The sequence below is a fragment of the Leptonychotes weddellii genome, chromosome 1, assembly GCF_054177405.1.
Source record: "Leptonychotes weddellii isolate Sample4059 chromosome 1, ASM5417740v2, whole genome shotgun sequence".
NCBI lineage: Eukaryota > Metazoa > Chordata > Mammalia > Carnivora > Phocidae > Leptonychotes > Leptonychotes weddellii.
Window position 1 is genome coordinate 131,823,944 of NC_138369.1, and position 18,430 is coordinate 131,842,373.

At 48.8% G+C, this 18,430-nt stretch overlaps 1 protein-coding gene across 1 annotated transcript in view; it reads left to right on the forward strand.

Annotated features, from left to right (window-relative positions):
• The first annotated feature begins 12,863 nt into the window (after window positions 1-12,863).
• Window positions 12,864-18,430, forward strand: part of SEMA5B (semaphorin 5B) — a 105,599-nt gene continuing 100,032 nt past the window's right edge. Inside the window, exon 1 of the mRNA XM_081832743.1 lies at window positions 12,864-13,138. The gene's annotated coding sequence lies outside the window, so the exon portion shown is untranslated. The remainder of the gene's footprint in view (window positions 13,139-18,430) is intronic.

Here is an 18,430-nt window from a genome sequence, read left to right on the forward strand (position 1 = left end):
CTGCACTGTCCTGGTGCTGGGGCTCCCTGACTTGTGGTCACGGCCTCATCAGATTCTCTGTGGGGACTGTCCAGATCACATCCCTCTGATGCCTGTCTTTTCATCCTGAGACACTCCGCCCCAGGGTTCCAGCTTTCTCTGGAGTGCTCTCTGGCACTCTCTGAATTAACTCTCTTGCCCCACTCACAGGAACTAGACATGCCCTCTCACGCCACTCCCAAGGTCTAGAAAATCCCAGGGGGCTTTCTCTTCTCTTGCCTTGAGGCCAGAATGAGATGGAGAAGAGAAAAAAGAGAGGAGAAGAAAAGAATGCAGTGGTTAACATCTCAAATATCATTCTGTTGCATCTGCACAAATTGTCTTCTTCCAAGCAGTAGTATTTTTCATTTCCAAGTTCAAATCGGTCAACATACCTTTTTTTGTTGCCTTTTACATTTTTTTTTTAAAGATTTTATTTATTTATTTGAAAGAGAGAGAGCACAAGCGGGGGGAATGGCAGGAGAGGGAGGAGCAGGGAGCCCGATGCGGGGCTCCATCCCAGGACTCTGGGATCATGACCTGAGCTGAAGGCAGATGCTTAACTGACTGAGCCACCCAGGTGCCCCTTTTTGTTGCCTTTTTTTTTTTTTAAGATTTTATTTATTTATTTGAGAGAGAGAGAATGAGAGACAGAGAGCATGAGAGGGAGGAGAGTCAGAGGGAGAAGCAGACTCCCCGCTAAGCAGGGAGCCTGATGTGGGACTCGATCCCGGGACTCTAGGATCATGACCTGAGCCGAAGGCAGTCGCTTAACCAACTGAGCCACCCAGGCGCCCTTTTTATTGCCTTTTAAGCAGATTTCTACTTTATTCTTAGATTGACCAAAGAAACACTGAGCACTCTCCCCTCACCTAGGAGCTCCCACAGATACACCTCTGTAGTGTCGGCCCCAAAACACACTCACCTATGATGTGTTCACCCACTGACAACCATCTCTGCCCTCCCCAGCCACCGGGACCTGCACCTGCATTTTGTCCCCAGCATCACTCTTGCCATTCTTTTATCACATAACCCTACCCCACTGGTTGACATAGTCATTCTTCTTTTCCTTCTTTCCTTATATATGCGTTTGTTTTCCAACTTTTTTACTTGCCTTCCGTCCTCTTCGGAAATAGATGAGCATCTAAAGTAAAATTGTAATAAATAAAATCTATGTAGCCTTTTTAAGGTTCAGTGAGTAGAACTACCCACATTATGTCATATGTGGATGCACCATAATTTTCCTGATTCCAAATTGCTTTCATTTTGAATCAATTTCTTTGTGTGAAGCCTTTGATGTTTTTCCCCCTTCTGAGTCAGTGATCCTAGTTAGGCAAAAGAAAGAAAAGGAATAACAATGTTGAGTTATCTATGATATCCCAGGCTTTATGCTGGACACGTTTATCTACATTATCTCATTGCACACACCCTAGATTTATAGGGTCCTAGCTGAAGCCTAAGCCATGTTTACCCTAAGGTTCAGACAAGCCCATCTGGAGTCTGAAGAGAGAATGAGGTGAACAAGTATTCAGGGGCTGGTTTGAACCTCCTGGGAAAAAAATTAATTTTCTAAGTTTAAAGAGAGAATCCACTGGAAGAGAAATTTGCACACTAATTCACTGGACAAATATTTGTTGAGCCCTTACAATGTGCTGGGCACCACAGATACAATGGTGAAAAATTGAAGGGCAATGAGCCAGTTTTGGAGGGGAGCTTGAACTCTGAGTGCAACAGGGAGTGAACCACTCAGATTGTCCTGTCATCCAGACCCCACTCCCAAGGTATGACAGCTGACGTACAAAGTGAACGAACACCAAAAATCACTTTGGTTCCATTTTTGAAAAACCATACAAAAGGACAGTGGGAGGAAAACAGTGCTTTCTGCGCCCTGTGGGACAATGTTCTCTACACCAGCATCAAGACAGGACTTGTAGATACTGTTGGACACCAAGACGGGACATCAGTAGAGTTTGAGGACATCAACCCCAACAACCAAAGCAAGGAGGAGGGATAAAGCAAGAGCAGCTAATATGTCTAGAGCCCAGGACTTGACTGAGATCTCCGCTGGAGCGTGCAAGGACTAACTGGGAGGGAATTTGGGGAAAGCTACAATTCCCACAAGCTGATGGGGGTGGAGTCCAAGAAATACAGCTTTGTGACTTCTGTCAAGTCTCTGCTTTTACCCCCAGGCTAATGCAGCCTGGGGAGGGTTTATATTATTTCACAGAGGCTCAGAGGAGGTAAGACACTTGCTAAAGGTTATTGATTTAGTAATGCTCTTTCTCCAAAGTCCTTCCCAGACCCAGTCCACCATGCGGTTTATAGAAAAGCCTCGGGATTCTCATCTCTGCTCTGCTGTTAACACACTGTTGGACCTTGGGCAAGTGAATTTACCTCTTTGAGCTCAAGTTTATCATCCTATAAAGGAAAGGGATAGACTAGAAGAGCTACAACATTCTGTGGTTCTGGAACTAATTTTAGCCCCTCGGCTCCACTCTGGGCGCTCTCAATAATTTAACCCAGTCTTGCATATCCAGACAAACCCCCCTCACTTCCTAATACTGCCCCTTTACTCTAGCCAAACCAGTTTTCTCACTGTCGCTGAACATAGCACATTCATATTCATTCTTGACCCTTTGCCAAATCCCTCCATAGGGACGCTAAGAAAATTGCAGTATACATCCTGGTCAGACCACCGTCTCTGCAGCCATTGTTGGAAAGGACAAGCTCATTGCCTTCCCCAATGCTGACCTTCAAAGTGGGCATATGTCAGCTCCCCTGGGCATCCGTTTACATCTCTGACATTAATTTGTCCCTATCCGTTGTGAATTCATTTATATTTCCCTCATGTGCTACATCTTGGAGTAATGTGTTTCACGAATTTATTACCCATTTCCTTTATTTGTTCTAACTGTTCTTCACTCATCTTCCCCTCCAGCGAGTGTTTGGGTTGAATAAGTCCTTGTTCACCTTCTCCTGATTATTGATGAGTTTACTGATTTCCATCATGTCCTTTTCCAGGCTGGAGAATTCTAAACTTTATGGGCTATCTTCCCTCTGCAAACCTCAATTGTTCTGTGTCCTTTCCTTCTCCGGAGTGAGAACAACCCTTTGGAGGTTCGCTGACTAGAACTTGCCATGAACTAGGTTCACTGACTAGAACTCGCCCCTCGAGGGGAGGATGTATTGGTGTTTAGAGAAACGCAAGGGTGTGAACTCAGTCATTCTCAGTCTCCCCCTAACCCTTGAGGATGCCTGATGTGTGTTTTCTTGGCCTTTGGAACAAAGCAGCCTTTTAAATTCATGTCTTCCAGAGACACAGGCTCTTTCCTGGCTTTTGACAGAGGTGTTAGTCACAAAGTTTGGATTTGTTTATTTTGAAACATATTTACACATGCCATGTTACATTCATCTGCCCCTTTTCTGCCAATTTATACAAAGTCGGTTGATAACAATAATAATTAACATTTAGTGAGCTCTGAAAATGCGCCAGGCCCCGTGCTAAACGTGCAGTATCTTTCTTAATCCTCTCTGCAACCCTCTGAGGTAGGGATTATTATCACCCAATTCTGAAGACGAGACTACTGAGAAGCAAAATATTGAGAACATTGAGAAGTGAGAGTATTAAGAAATATTGAGAAAAAGTAATTGATCATTGCACAGCTGGCAAATGGCAGAGCCTGGGCTCAAACCCAGAGAGGCTGAGATTTTTCAGCCTGAATGGTCTATGCAGTTAACCCTGGCTGTAGATTAGAATCATCCGGGAGCTTTGAAAAAACACCAATTGCCCAGGCCGCACCCCAGGGAGGCAAAGCCAGACTCTCTAGGGGGTGGGGTCCAGGATATAGCTATCTTTAAAAGCACCCCTAGGCAATTCCATCCTCAGTCCCAGATTGAGGACCATTGCTCTGGTGCCTCCTACTGTCAAAGCCTGTTAGTTTATTTCTACCATACCCAGAAGATTACATTTAGTCATCTGCTATGTGGAGGTCTGTCCTGTGACTTTTCCTCCCTCCAGAACACATATACACACGTTAAATCTGGTCAATGTCAGCATAGATTCTTTTGTTGTGGTGGTGGAGGTGTTGGTGGTAAAGTATACGTAATATAAAATTTAGCATGTTAACTTTTTTTTTTTTTAAAGATTTTATTTATTTATTTGAGACAGAGAGAGCACATGAGAGGGGGGAGGGTCAGAGGCAGAAGCAGGCTCCTTGCCGAGCAGGGAGCCCGATGCGGGACTCGATCCAGGGACTCCAGGATCATGACCTGAGCCGAAGGCAGTCACTTAACCAACTGAGCCACCCAGGCGCCCCGTTAACTTTTTTTTTTAAAATAGTTCCTTTTTAGGGGCTCCTGGCTGGCTCAGTAGGTGGAGTGCATGACTCTTGATCTCAGGGTTGTGGGTTTGAGCCCCGCATTTGGTGTAGAGATTGCTTAAGTAAATAAAATTTTAAAAAGATAAAAATAAAATCTTTAAAAAATATATTTCCTTTTTATTATTTTAATTTTTTAAAAATATTTTATTTATTAATTTGACAGAGACAGAGATAGCGAGAGCAGGAACACAAGCAGGGGGAGTGGGAGAGGGAGAAGCAGGCTTCCCGCGGAGCAGGGAGCCCGATGCGGGGCTCGATCCCAGGACCCTGGGACCATGACCTGAGCTGAAGGCAGATGCTTAACGATGGAGCCACCCAGGCGCCCTATATTTCCTTTTTAAAATATAAACTGGATCATTTTATATATATATATATCGGGGTTTTTTCCCCATTTTTAATTGTAGTAAAATACACATGACATAAAATTCACCATCTTCATGATTTTTTAATGCACAGTGGAGTGGCATTAAGTACATTCATACTGTTGTACAACCATCACCCCCATCCATCTCCAGAACTCTTTCATCATCCCAAACTGAAACTCCATACCGTTAAGTACTAACTCCCCATTTCCCCATCACCCCAGTCCCTGGCAACCACCATTCTGCTCTACCATTCTAGGTACCTCATATAATTGGAATCAGACAATCTTCATCCTTCTGTGTCTGGCTTATTTCACTTAGCATAATATCCTCAGGGTTCACCCATGTTGTAGTGTGTGACAGAATTTCCTTCCTTCTTAAAGCCGAATGCTATTCCACTGTATGTCTATACCACATTTTATCTATCCATGCATTGCATCGATACTTGAGGAGGGAGTTTGAACAGTGCACCATCTGGAGAGACCAAAATTTGCTCCTAATTTTGTTTTCTGAGTCTAAGTCGTTCACTAATCTTAAGAAAAGAGACCTCATTCCCTCCTGTAGCCACAGGGTGATTTAAACTTTTAAAAGAGCCTTTCTTAGAGAACCTGGTCAAAAGTTTTGAAAAAGTCTAAGTAGGTTATTGTTATTTCTCCTTTATATTTACTGTTTTTACTGTCTCAAAGAACTCCACTAAGTGTGTTTCTTCCCTCCCCGGTGTCTGCCCACTTCTACATTTTCTGTGTAGTCCAGGGCAATTCCCATCTTCAAGAAGCCTTCCCAGACACAGCTCCATGGACTCCTTCTCTCTTGAGCTTGTCTGGTGTTTACTGCCTGCAGTCTGGCATTTACCTGCTATTTACTTCTTGCATACACCTCGCATTCCCAATAACATGATCATCCCCTAAGTATTGCTCGTCCTCTGTTGTCTTCTCTAGCCTCGCTGCAGAACTGAGCAAATAACAACGGGGGAAAATTCTTATTTAATTGAAATGAAGGAGTTTGCTGCCTCTCCCTGAGAATTGGTGCCTCTCAGCCAATGTCTGAGATCCGAGCTGCTGCAGTGTCACCGGGATGCGTTAAGGGCTTATCCCAACCCCCTGCATTTCCCAGACTTAGGGAAGAGCCAACGCTAAGCTATACTGGGGGTGAGGTGGGGGTGGAAAAGTTCTCTTCGTCAGGTCTTCCCTTATTATTCACTTGACTCCCGCTCCCAGCCTTCCTGGGCACCCACATTCCTGCTCTTATTCATTTCACCCCTTTCTGTCTCCGTTCTCCATCCTGCACTCTAATCTCTTAGCTTCCTACCTCATGCAGCAAAGGTAGACATGGGTTTTCACGCTTTTTGTCATCTCTGCCCTAGTCAAAGTCTCAGTGGGTTGCAGGGGCTGTCATAACAGTCTCTTAGCTGGCCTCCCTCCCTCATCCACCCACTGCCACCCATCTCAACCCATCAGGTTCCTGCTCCAAACCTCAGATGATGCTCCTCACCTGGCCTGTAGGATTAAATCCAACCCCCTTCCATGGCATCCAAGGCCTCTCCAAACTGGCCCTGCTCACAGTCCATTCGGGCATCACCCGCTACTATATCCTTCCTAGAGTCAATGAGTAACAATGTATGGAATGATTCTTCTCCTTGGGCTAGGGCTCTGGGAGCCTTGTGTGGTCCAGTACAGTGGTGTGCTCAGTAGATAATATGAAAGGAATTACTGTTTATCTCCACCCCTGCAAAAGTGCTGTTAATTTACGGGTTACTTGTCTAGATAAGGCAATTATGCCAACCTATTGTTCCCCCAGCAGGAGGATTTCCGAGGTCACTGAACACCAGAGGAGAGACGTTCTGGTCAGGGCAAAAGAATCTTTCTATAACCTCTCAACCAGGTTAGTGGTTTTCCACCCCCACTCAGGCAGCAGGTTTTCCTTCCGATTCCTCCTTGTCTCCTGTCCAGAGGTCTGGCCCTGCTTAAGTCCTCTCAGGGCCAGACCTGGGCCTCTTCTTGGTTATAACTTGGGATCCCCTTCTTAACAGGATTCAGATCCCCCTTCTGGGGACACTGACTTATGTTTCCTTGGCCAACATCCATCCTGTCCCGATCAATTTGGGACCTCTGTGGCTTCACCCTGGTCTTGGGGAGAAAATCACAGACAAAGATCTCATGTTTTCAAATGTCTTCAAGAAGAGTGACCACACTTTGTATTCTTCCTTGAATCCAAATGTCTTGACAGTGTGACTCCTGCCTGCTGGCTTTGAGTTGAGTACGTGACTTGTCCCTTTGTAGCTCATCTACCAGGAAGCCTGGTGTCATCTGTTGGGCCAGCCGTGCCTCGGTCCTTCCTTCTGATCTTCACACCCCTCCCATACCTCACTTCCTCCTGACCCATCTGCAGCCCAGATCTGACAGTATTTGCTGGGAGAGCAGGAAAGAGGAAGGTAGAGAGGCACTCTTGAGTGCCTGGAGAGAGACATGTGATTACCCTTGGGTGTTAGTGCCAGGGCAAGCTACACAGTGAGCCTTCCTTCTCTCTCACCACACCCCTGATCTAGGAGACATGAAAATGGTGTGTGTGTGTGGTGGGGGGGCATGCACAGCATGCACGCACACACTCACTTATACATGTTGCCAGAGATAATGTGTGAGGATAAATATGTGAAGGCTTGGAAGGGGATTTATTTTTTCAGGAATTGAGAAGAAAAACCAGAACTGTAACACAAGAAACAAAATGATGCCAGGATGAGTATGCACATGTGGGATTAGTGCTGCTTTAGACGTTCTGGGTTTTCAGAGCTAACTCTACTCTATCTTGACTGTGTAGGTCAGTAGACCCATGTGGTTAACTGGGTGGAATACAATTAGTATATTTTCCCCACTAATATGCATTTTCTATTAAAAAGTTTTTAAGTGCAAATATAGATGTTAATAATCAATTGGAGAGCACAGTTTGACATGGGAAAATCTAAGTTCAAATCTCCACTCTGAAAATGACCAATTGTGCTATTGTGCCTCAGTTCCCCATCTGTAAAATGGGGAAAATAATAATTCAGTCATTAAGTTGTCATTGTGTACTTCTCTTTACCAAGCACCATTCTGTGGGTCGGGATGATAGTGATGAACAAAGCAGGCAATGTCTCCACTCTCAATGGAATTCATATTCTGGTCAGGGAAGACAGATGATTAATAGGTAAGTATAGTGTTGAGTGATGATAGAGAGTGAAAGGGGTTTGTTATTTTTGAAAGGATAGCAGTGTATCTCTAATGAACTGATATTTGAGAGCAGACTGAAGGAAGTGAGGGACTGACCCAGGTGGACATCTGACGAAAGAGCTTTCCAGGCAGAGAGAACATCAAGTGCAAAGGCCCTGAGGTGGCAGCCTTAGGTGTTTGGGAAACAGTGGAGGGGCTGGTGAGACTGAAGAGAAGTGAAGGAGGGGAGAGTGGTAGGAGATGGCGTCAGCAAGTCCTTGTGGGCTTGTTAAGGATGAGACATTTCCTCTGGCAAGCTGGGGAGCCATGGAAAGTGTTTGAGCAGAGGACTGACAGCATCTGACTTAGAATGGCTTCTATGTCGAGAAGAGACTGTAGGTGCAAAGGTGAAAGCAGGCAGAGCAAAACTCCAGGTGAGAGAAGACAGTGGTTTGAATTGAGGTGCTAGTGGATGAGGGTGTGAGAAGTAGTTTGTTTCTAAAAACATTTCAAAGGTCAAGACCATGGGATTTATGATGGCTTGGATGTGGGTGTGGGATGACCTCAAGATTTTGTCCTTGAGGAACTCAAAGAACAGAGTTTTTATTTACCGGATTAGAGAAGTCGGGAGGACGAGCTGGCTTTGGGAAAGAAAATTGGAAGTTAGGTTTTGGGAATATTAAGTTTGAGGTGCCTATTAGATGTTCACGTGGAGGAGAGCAGCAAATAGTTGGGTCTCTACATCTGGAACTCAAGAGAAATGTCCAAGCCTCAGATGCAAACTTGGATGTCATCAGCACAGAGGTGGCGTTTACCACCATGGAGCTGGACAAGAGCGTCTGGAGTGTCAGTGGGGCTGACACAGGAGTGTGAAGGTCAGCAGATATGGAAGGGAAAATACACCTGTAAGCTGAAAGTGCTATACACACGGGAAGGGCCAAATGTATAAATATGGTAAAGAACATAATTGTTAGGAGCGTCTGCCAGAAGAGTTAGAATTACAGAAAGTGTGTGCAAAGGGGATCTTAGAAACCAGTTGACACCCCCCTCACTTACCCCTGTTACCCTCAAGGAGCTGAGGTCAGAGAGGTTAAGAGGCCTGTCCAAGGACACTCAGCTCATCAGCGGCTGAGCGGGTCCTACAACTGAGAAGCCCTAGCTGCTGGTGCAGTGCTCTTTCCAACACGCCACGCACCTGCTCACATTTACTGCTTCAGCTCTCTGAATCTGTTAACCAGGGCCAAGTAATTCTTCCAAAACAGAAATCTAATTATATCGCCTGGTGCTTTCATACATGCTATTTCCTCTGCCTGGAATACTCTGCGTCCTCCGGCTTCTCTGTCTGGCAAATTCCAGCCCTGTCTCCATTCCCAGCTAGAAGGGCCCTTTGCCGTGAAGACTTCCTTGCCCTGCCGAGTGGAGCTGGTCAGTGGCCGTCCGTGAGCCTGTGGTGCTCTGGCCTTGAGGCAGTCCTCAGATTTGCTGTGATTATGTCTGCCTCTTCCGCCTGCCAGTGAGGCTCAGGCTTTCTCCTCTTCCTATGACCTCTCCCCCCAGCCTTAGTGCATGGTGCTTGAATGTTTGGAGAGGAAGGAAGGAAGGAAGGTAGGTCTTTTCTCTCACTTTAGCTCAGGACAATGCCAAAGCTGCCATTTAGTGACACTTCAGTTCCTCTGACCTAAGTGTGCTCTTGGTTCACAAACTGACAATGACTGGTGAGCTGGGGATTTTCTTTCTTCTTTTCTCTCGCTGGGCACAATAAGCAGGTGATTCGGGGACCGGGAAACTCTTCAGACATTCTAAGCGATGGGTGCCTTCTTTTCAATTCTCTCTTGTCTATCAATAGATGTGTGGCTGTTGTTTGTTTGCCTCTTGCCACAGGCCAGATTTGTGTTTGTGCCTGGACCATGCACAGGCGTGTACACATGCATACACACACCTCTACATGCCTTCCTGGGAGAGGCTGCTCTCTCGTTTTTTCAGAGGGACCTAAATCTCCCAGAAAAAAATGCCCTCAGATGGGAGGCAGGAGGCAGTGTTGTGCTCAGGTTTGTCATCCTCGAGCAGAAAATTTGGACTTACTTCTTAACCTATTGGCAACGTAGTTCAGGGGAAGTTTGGAATTTCTAGGTCAAGTGTGAACTCTAAGAACTCCTTTCCACCACCTATGTTGACTGCTCTTTAGCATGTTTGTTTTGGATAACTCTGTATTAATTACTGTATTTGCATTCTACTTAATTAACACTGTTCCGGGAGGTAGAGAATTGCTTCTAATAGAAGTAATTACTGTACAGGTTATTGCCAAGTTTTAAGGAAGGTGACAGAAGGTGGTGGTGACTATGGTGATGGGGTCAATGCTCCAGGTTTTGTTCCCAGTAAATGAGTCAGAGATTCTGACTAGGTTGGATTTGCCCAACTCAGGAGATGCCTGATGCATGTGGTGAGCCAGCCTGGAAAAGCAACTGTCCCTTCTTGAGGTTTAGACTTCTGAAGCTCTCTTTATTGAGGGCTCTTGAGTAATCACTGTTAATCAATACAACACTGTAGGATACAATTAGGATTAATTAGCCCAGCCTCCCAAGCAGCTCTGCTCCTCTGTCTCTGTCTCCTTGGTGTCTCCCCTTCTTGGATCCTGCTTCCTCTAGAAAGAAAGAGTCTCTGGCCTGTGTCCCCAGTCTCCTTTCTTCTCTTACTGCACCGAGTCCCCTGTCATTCATTCACTCATTCATAACGTGGAGAAGGAGAGCCAAGAAGTGGCATGAAGTGATGGTGGGAAAGGCAGAAAGATAAAGCCATCAGAACATGGTGGAGAAAGACAGGGAGGATGAGAGAATACGGTGAAGGATGGAGATGATTTTTATTACCTTTCGAGAGAGATGCTGCCACAAAACCACTCAGAAGGCATTTTGTCTACTCTCCCAACAGACAAATGGGCAACTCTCCTGCTCATCCCTTTTCCCTGCAATATAGGGAGTATTTCCCTGTTTCTGTATTCATTAAAAGGTGTCTATATATTGCACACATTTACATTTTTGCAATGACAAAAACAGTTTCATGGTTCTGTATGGAATGAGAATGGGGAGGTGGGTGTGGGGCAAGCAGTTCTCACAGCCGTGGAAGTGTCTCAGAGGGTTGGGAGACCTGCCCCCACCCCAGCCTGGAACTCTGGAAGAACTGCTTTCCTTCTCTAGATCTCATTGTCCTTACCTATAAAATAATAGGCTTGGATTCAATGCCCTGCATTTCCTCTTTCAACTTGATTTCTACCCCTAATTAAATGGATGGGCTACCAGACTGGTATGCGCTGACACACACCTTTCCTTCCTTTTTTCCTCTTCTCTGCATCTCTCTCCTCTTGTCCAGAGTGTGTCTTACATTTGCAAGTTCCTCTCCATTCTGCACTTTATGAGTTCTGGCATTTTTGTTGCCCTAGAAAGTCTTTATTTCTGAGACTGTGCACTGTTTCCCTTTTTACAGCGTCCCATAAACTCCCTTCTTGGATTCTTTCTTTCTTTCCCATCATCCTGGCCAAACTGCTTCTCATCTCCGTTCAGGGGTGTGTGTGTGTGTGTGTGTGTGTGTATGTGTGTGTGTGTGTGTGTGTGTGTGTGTGTGTAGGGAAGTGCCTCTCTGGGGCTCTTATTGTCCCCATTCCTCTGCTTTATCTGGGATTTCCTTTACCCAGAATTTTGTTATATAAAATGATTCACTGTAATTCTTCCATTTCTGGCATATTCTAGAAAATCTTTTAATGTTTTCCTTCTTCCGACTTATCCAGTTTTATTTCACAGTTCTCTTTGGTTATCTCTTAAAATTACACTTCTCGGGTTTAATTTTTCAGGTCTTTTGTCTTTATCCTTCATTCTTCCGTTTTCTTAGGTCACCTTTTAAAAATTTTTAAAATACCTTTTTTTGTTCAGCAGAGGGCTCCCTTCCCAGCCCTCGTGCAGCCCGGGCAGATAGGATTTGAAGCCCCCCTCCCCCCGCCCCGTCTCTCCCTCCTGCTTTCTCGCCGTCGGAAACACTGGATACTTAAACTTGTAAACAATCAGCCTTGATGAGTGTGATCGCGGTAAACCTTCGCTCTCAACCGAGAGCACTCCTTTGCCTCCCGGGATCGCTAATCTCCTGGATGCCCTCTCAATATTCCTGCAGCCCCTACTGTTGCAATCGCTCCGTAGGGTAGGTGTCACCAACCCTAGTTTACAGTTGAGGAAACTGAGGCTTGGAGAAGTTCACTCAAGGTTGTGCAGAGTGTAAAGTTAACCCTGATCCAGCCAGTTCCGGCTTTCCAGTCCCGCCCAACAGCCTCGCCTCACTCCCTTCTACTGCAGTTTATTCCAGATTTCCCGTTTTGTACGAGATTCTTTCGCCCTCTTTCAATCCACAGGCAGGAAGATCGTCTCTAGCTAATAGGGCTGGGGAATTGGGGAGCCGGGGGTGGCGAAGGTAGGTGGGGGAGACTTTCCTCAGACGCCAAGGGTTGGGGTGGGTTCGGGTGAGCTGACCCCTGGAGGAAGTCAGGTTAGAGATGGGGGTCACCGAGGACAATAAGGCAGGATGTGGCAAAAGGTAGCAAGTGCTCAGGGGGACCTGGGTCTCGCCGTTCGAACACCGGCTGCTGAGCGGGACTCGTGTCCACCCACCGTGTGACACGCACTTGGCAGGCCAGGGGCGGGAGTCGGGCCGAGCCCGGGGACGTTGAGATGCAGGGCGCCCCCTCGCGCTCCTCCGCGCGCCTCGGGGCTGGCCGGTGAAGCGCCGGCCGCGGCAGGTCTTCGCCAACCCCCTCCTCCTTTTCGCTCCCGCTCCCTCCCTCTCTCCCCTCGCTCCCAACTCCTCCCCCCCCGCCTCCCCCCCCCCGCCCCCCTTCGGCTCCCTCAGTCTCCTCCTCCCCGCTCTCACCCGCACTCCGGGTCGGGAGCTAGTTGGAGCGCGGGGACCGCTGCTAGAGCCCAGCTCCGCGGAGCGGGGCGGGTCGGCCGCGCGTCCAGCGGCTGCTGGAGGAGCCCGAGCGCAGCGGGCGCGGGCCCGGGTCGGGACTGCACGGGAGCGCCGAGCCCAGAGCCGGGGCCGTTCCAGCGCTGCCGCCCCATTCCCAGACCGGCCGCCAGCCTTCCTGGTTCGCCTCCGCCGCTTCGTGCCACCGGGAGCCGGGAGCCGCCGAGAGCCGGGCACCTGTGCCCGCAGCCCGGAGGTGAGTCCCCGGAGCCCCGGGCGTTTCCCCTACGCGGGCTGGGGCTGCAAGTTGCAAACTTCAGCAACTCGGGTGGCCAGAGGGGTAGGGGTCCCGAGGCGCCAGCAAGTTGGAACCAGGTGGGGGAGGCTGCGGGCGGGAGGAGAAGGGGGGTCCCTGTGCTTCCTCGCCCTCCGCGCGGCCGCTTTCCCGCCGCCCGCCTGCTCCGGGTCCCCGCTGCGCGGGGCCCTCGCGGGGCCGCGGCCAGTGCGTCTGGGCTGCAGCCCTGATGGGGACCCGCGGCCTGGGCCTGGAGGAGGGGACGGACGAATGAAAGGCTGAGAGAGCGCCGGGCAGAGGAGACTGGCGCCGAGATGGAGGCTCCCGGAGGGCCGACGAGGAAACCGGGTGGAAGGAGAGTGCGGCGGCAGGGCGCGTGGGAACGCGTGGCCCGCTCGGAGTGTGAAATCTCAAGCTCGCGGGCGTCCCCGCTCCGCCGCCGCCTGCGGGGTCCCCACCCGGATTCTTCTCAGACCCCCTGCCCTGGCAGGGCCCCGCGGAGCCCAAACTCTACCCTGCCAGGCCCCAGACGCAGCCGCCCGGGAGCCCCGCGCTCCCGCCTCGGCCAGTGGAGAGGGGTGCGGCGACGGGAAAGGGGGACGCGAACGGCGATTTCCTGATTTATTTTTCTCATGGTAATTTGTCTTTGTGGTTGGGGCTGCTCATTCACTTTCTGCTCACGTCGTGCGGGAGATCCAGCGCGGAGGGAGGGAGCGGGGGGCGCTCGGGCACAGGCACAGGGAGGGATGGAGACAGGAGAGGGGATCCGGGACCCGCGCGGGGCGGGAGCCGAGAGGGAAGTGGCGGTAGGACGCGCTGACGAAGAAGGCGAGGCTGAGGCGACCCGGCCGAGCGGAGCCTCGAGCCAGCGGCACAGGGGGGACAGAGCCGGCTCCTTTGCCTGCCGCAAACTTTAAACGACGAGGAGGAGCCACCTGAAGCGCCGTTCTTGCCTCCTCCCCATTCCCCGGTGCCCAGTCCTCGGGTCATCCCGCCCGCCCCGCCGCTCCGAGCTGGAGTGGGCCCCGAGTTGGATGGGGACTGGTAGCCGCCGGTGTCTGCCCCCACCCCTGCGATCCCCTCCAGGCTTCCCGCGGTGGGGATGAGAGCAGCCTGAGCTGGGAAGGGCAGCCCACCCTCGGGATGCACTCCTAACCGGCCCTGTTCCCGAGCAAACGCAACTGGGCTTGGAGGCTTGGAAGCTTGCCTGTGTCTAGACCCCACCACGATCTTACCTTTTCTGCCTCCAACTCTCATCTTTTTCCTTCAGCCCCTAGCAATTCCAGTCTCCTTCGACATTTCTCAGGCTCCCCGCTTCCCATTCTCCCCAGCCTCCCACTTCGGCCTCATTCTGCTCTGAAGGCAGAGGCGCCTCTCCCAAGCGCCCTCCATGCCCGCCTCTACGTCCTCCCCACCCCCACTTCCTCTCATCTTTTAGCCTATTCTTTACCATCACTTACCCCCCCCCACATTTCTTGTTGACATTTAAAAGTGACCTCTCACCTTTTCTGAGTCTGGATAGGTGACCTTGAGGAAGGGCCAGGGGAGATCTTGAGCCTGAGAACTGGACCTCACAACAAGGAAAAGGGGGACAGATTAAGAAGCATATTGGGAAAAACCGCCAGTATCCTGCCCCAATGTAGACTCCCAACAGAGGAGGAAGAGGGAGAAAATATCAAAGAGAGAGGGAGTTTGCCACTTGGTCACCCAGAAGACAGGATTGTTTTGGGAGACCTGCTCAGCAGGAAGGGCTGCCTCTCCCTGTGCTAGGTTAGGAAAAGTGTGTGTGTGGCGGGGGGTGGGGGGGGGGTGGGGGGGGGGTCAACAACTACCAGCACCAGTGTAGGAGGGGGTGGCAGATCTTCCATCGCTTTTCTGTTTCCAGGGATTAAGTACCAGAGCCTTTCTCCTCCAGCATTATCATCACTTGGACATCAAACACTTTTTAAGTACCAACTGTGTGCAGTACACCAGGCTAGGTGGCCATAGATACAAAGAGGTACAGGGCTGAGCTCATGCCCAGAGAGGCTCCTAAATTCACCAGTTTGATCCAAAGAAGACATTTGTGTATTTGTTTGGGGAGGGAGAATGTGAATGGGGAAACTCACAGGCAGTACAAAACAGCAAGGAGTTGGTACCACATAGTGACCTAGGGCTTAGGACAGGATTGTTTGAAGAAAGCTCCATGACTCAGGTGGGGCTGAGAGCTGGGCTTGTTGACTCTGCCTCCCTCCCCCCCAGCTGTCTGTATCAGGAGGGTGGGAGAAGAGAAGAGAAGGTCAGGAAGGGGCTCCCTTTCCACTTCTAGAGCCGGACCAGGAAGACAGAGAGGCTAAGAGATCCACCCTGGCTCTGTGGATTGACCTCCCATTCAGGACTGGTGCAATCACAGAAGCTTTTCTTTTTTTTTTTTTTGCAGAAGCTTTTCTGTCTTGGTGTACCCTTCCTGGCTTGTTTGAAAGCCCTTCTGTTACTTCTTATTGAGGCTTGAACCTGGAAGAGGGCTTGGAGATTGTCCATGGCTGAGGGGTGGGGGTGGGGGGTCACAAACTGCGATGCCTACAGAGGGCAGGCAGGTAACAATGTGCTGATCAGGCAGTTAGAATGGCTGGACAACTGTATGCTCAAAGTCAAATGGCCCAAATAAAATGGCCTAAACAAAACCAATGTGCTGCCCTTGAGCAGCCTCATCCCCTATATTTATAGATCAAGAAATTAAGATCCTAAGAAGCATTATCTCTTTGTGTGTATGTGTTATCATGTCTCCCAGTACCTTGGGGATTGGTTGGAACACCCCACAGCCTAGTCCTACCTCTGATCTGCTAGACTCCCAGCTCGCTCTCATCCTCAGGGCCCATTAGGATTCTTCTATGATGACTTCTCTAGATGATGAATTCCTTGAGGTCAGGGTGTCATCTGTCTTATATAAATCTGAGGATTTCACATCCTCTGGTACAAGATTCCAGATGCAGAGCCAGAACTGGAACTCAGGTCTCTTTCCTCTCCCTCCCCAGCACCCCAGAAACCCAGTGAGTGTAAGCCAGCTTTGTTCTTTACAAAAGAGGAAGAAAATCCAACCATGACTTTTTGCTTCCCCTAAAGTAGTAGGACCTTATTCAGGGGTTAGATAAGAAAAGTCTAGAAGCTCACATAGGATGTTCAGGGATCCCAAGGAATATCCAGAAAGTCCTGAGCCCTGAGTGTGGGTCTTAAAAGGGGAAGAGGAGTCTCAGCAAGGGGGAGAGGGATGGCAGACATTTATGGAGGATTAGCCTGGCAAGGCTGAAGATTGGTAGGTAGAGTGCGTACACTTGGGAGGAAGATGCTGTTGGGTGCAATTATTTTGAACATTGATCATGAAACTCTTGTTCGTAATCTTGGTAACCCTCCTATATCCTTTGGGGAAATTCAACAAGGTAGCAATTCAGGTCACTGCCGTATAATCAACCAGTTTACTACTTTCAGTAAGCACTGAGGTGATCGAATGGGCACAGAGGGCAAAGGACAGTTATCTGGTTAGAAGTGCATGCTACCAGGTAAGCCTTAAATGACACTGGGCTGAGCCCCATGCCTCCAGCTGCCAGATGTTCCCTGAGATCCTCAAGTGTTAGCTTTGATATTGCCTAGGTGCAAGGTAGATGAGACCAACAGTGGCAGTAAGCTCACATGTTCACCATTTACTAAGCACCTACTGTATGCCAGGCACTGTGCTAGAAGCTATGGATATGATGGTAAACAAGACATATCTCTGGGGCGCCTGGGTGGCTCAGTTGGTTAAGCGACTGCCTTCGGCTCAGGTCATGATCCTGGAGTCCTGGGATCGAGTCCCGCATCGGGCTCCCTGCTCGGCAGGGCGTCTGCTTCTCCCTCTGACCCTCCTCCCTCTCATGCTCTCTGTCTCTCATTCTCTCTCTCAAAAAAAAAAAAAAAAAAAAAACCTTTAAAAAAAAAAAGACGTATCTCTGATCTGAATGGAGGTAAATTGGTATGACTAGGAGAACATGATTACTAGCATTGCCTCAACTTCTGTGATGGAATTTACTGTGAGGGTTTTTTTTTTTCTTTCCCTCTGAGTTCGTTTGGGGATCTGACAGCTAATGTGGAGTTGTCCAAAGGACTTGGAGTCCAGGGTTTGTGGGGAGGGCTGACAGGGCTAGGATGCCACCCCCTCAGATCTTCCCTCAGTTCCTCAGATTTCTCACTCACCGAGTGGGGCTGATTACCTACCTTGTATCTGTGTCGTACACAGAGGCAAAGCCAGGTACTTGAAGATCTGGGGATGAGAACTGTTGGGAGGGAGTGTTGGTTTTTTAATTCTTCAGAGTCTGAACCCCACTGGGTCCTGGGACCATCCTTTGCCTCATCCAGTCGCCTAGATCATTATTGTCTTCATTGACGGGTGTGTGTGTGTGTGTGTGTGTGTGTGTGTTGGAACTAGGTACCTCCAATGAATGAGTTTCCTTCACATTCGGATCTTTGCATTTGAGTTTAGCCACCACTAAGTTGGTCTTAAATCTATGATAAAGCTTAACTAGCTTGGTCTTAAATATATGAAAAGAAGCCAAAGCAGGTGGCTTGACTAATGGAGTTTCATTGAATTGCTGAATTGAGCCCTTCTTTTACAGCTTCTGTAAACAGCTGTAACACCTGGATTTCACAGGGCTCTAGTGTTGTGAAACTCCCTTTCTCTGACTTTCCATTTGATAACATGTGCCTTAGCTAAAGAGATGGCTCAATGATGGGTAATCTGGAAGGGGATCTTTGCATATGCCGTTCTCTGTCTTAGGTGGAGGATTCTCCCCCAAGACTTTCTTTTTGAAAAAATTTCGCTTATAACTGGCTTGAATGCTAGAAAGTAGCAGGGAAAAATTCCAGCTGGGAGCAGAGTTCTGAAAAGGAAGCAGGGTGCTGAACGTTCTGTGGCTCTGCCATGTCACTTTCCCTCCCTTCTGCTGTAGTGTTTTGCTTTAGTGAGCATAAGAGATGAAACCAAACCTTGCAGAATACACTCTTTAATCCTGACATTAGTCAGGGTCTCACCAATGAGAAATTACTACACTTGATAGCTTCAAAATGGAAGGGAAGAAGGAGAAGGAGAAGGAGAAGGAGAAGGAGAAGGAGGAGGAGAAGGAGAAGGAGAAGGAGAAGGAGAAGGAGAAGGAGAAGGAGAAGGAGAAGGAGAAGGAGAAGGAGAAAGAAGGAGAAGGAGAAGGAGAAGGAGAAGGAGAAGAAGAAGAAGAAGAAGAAGAAGAA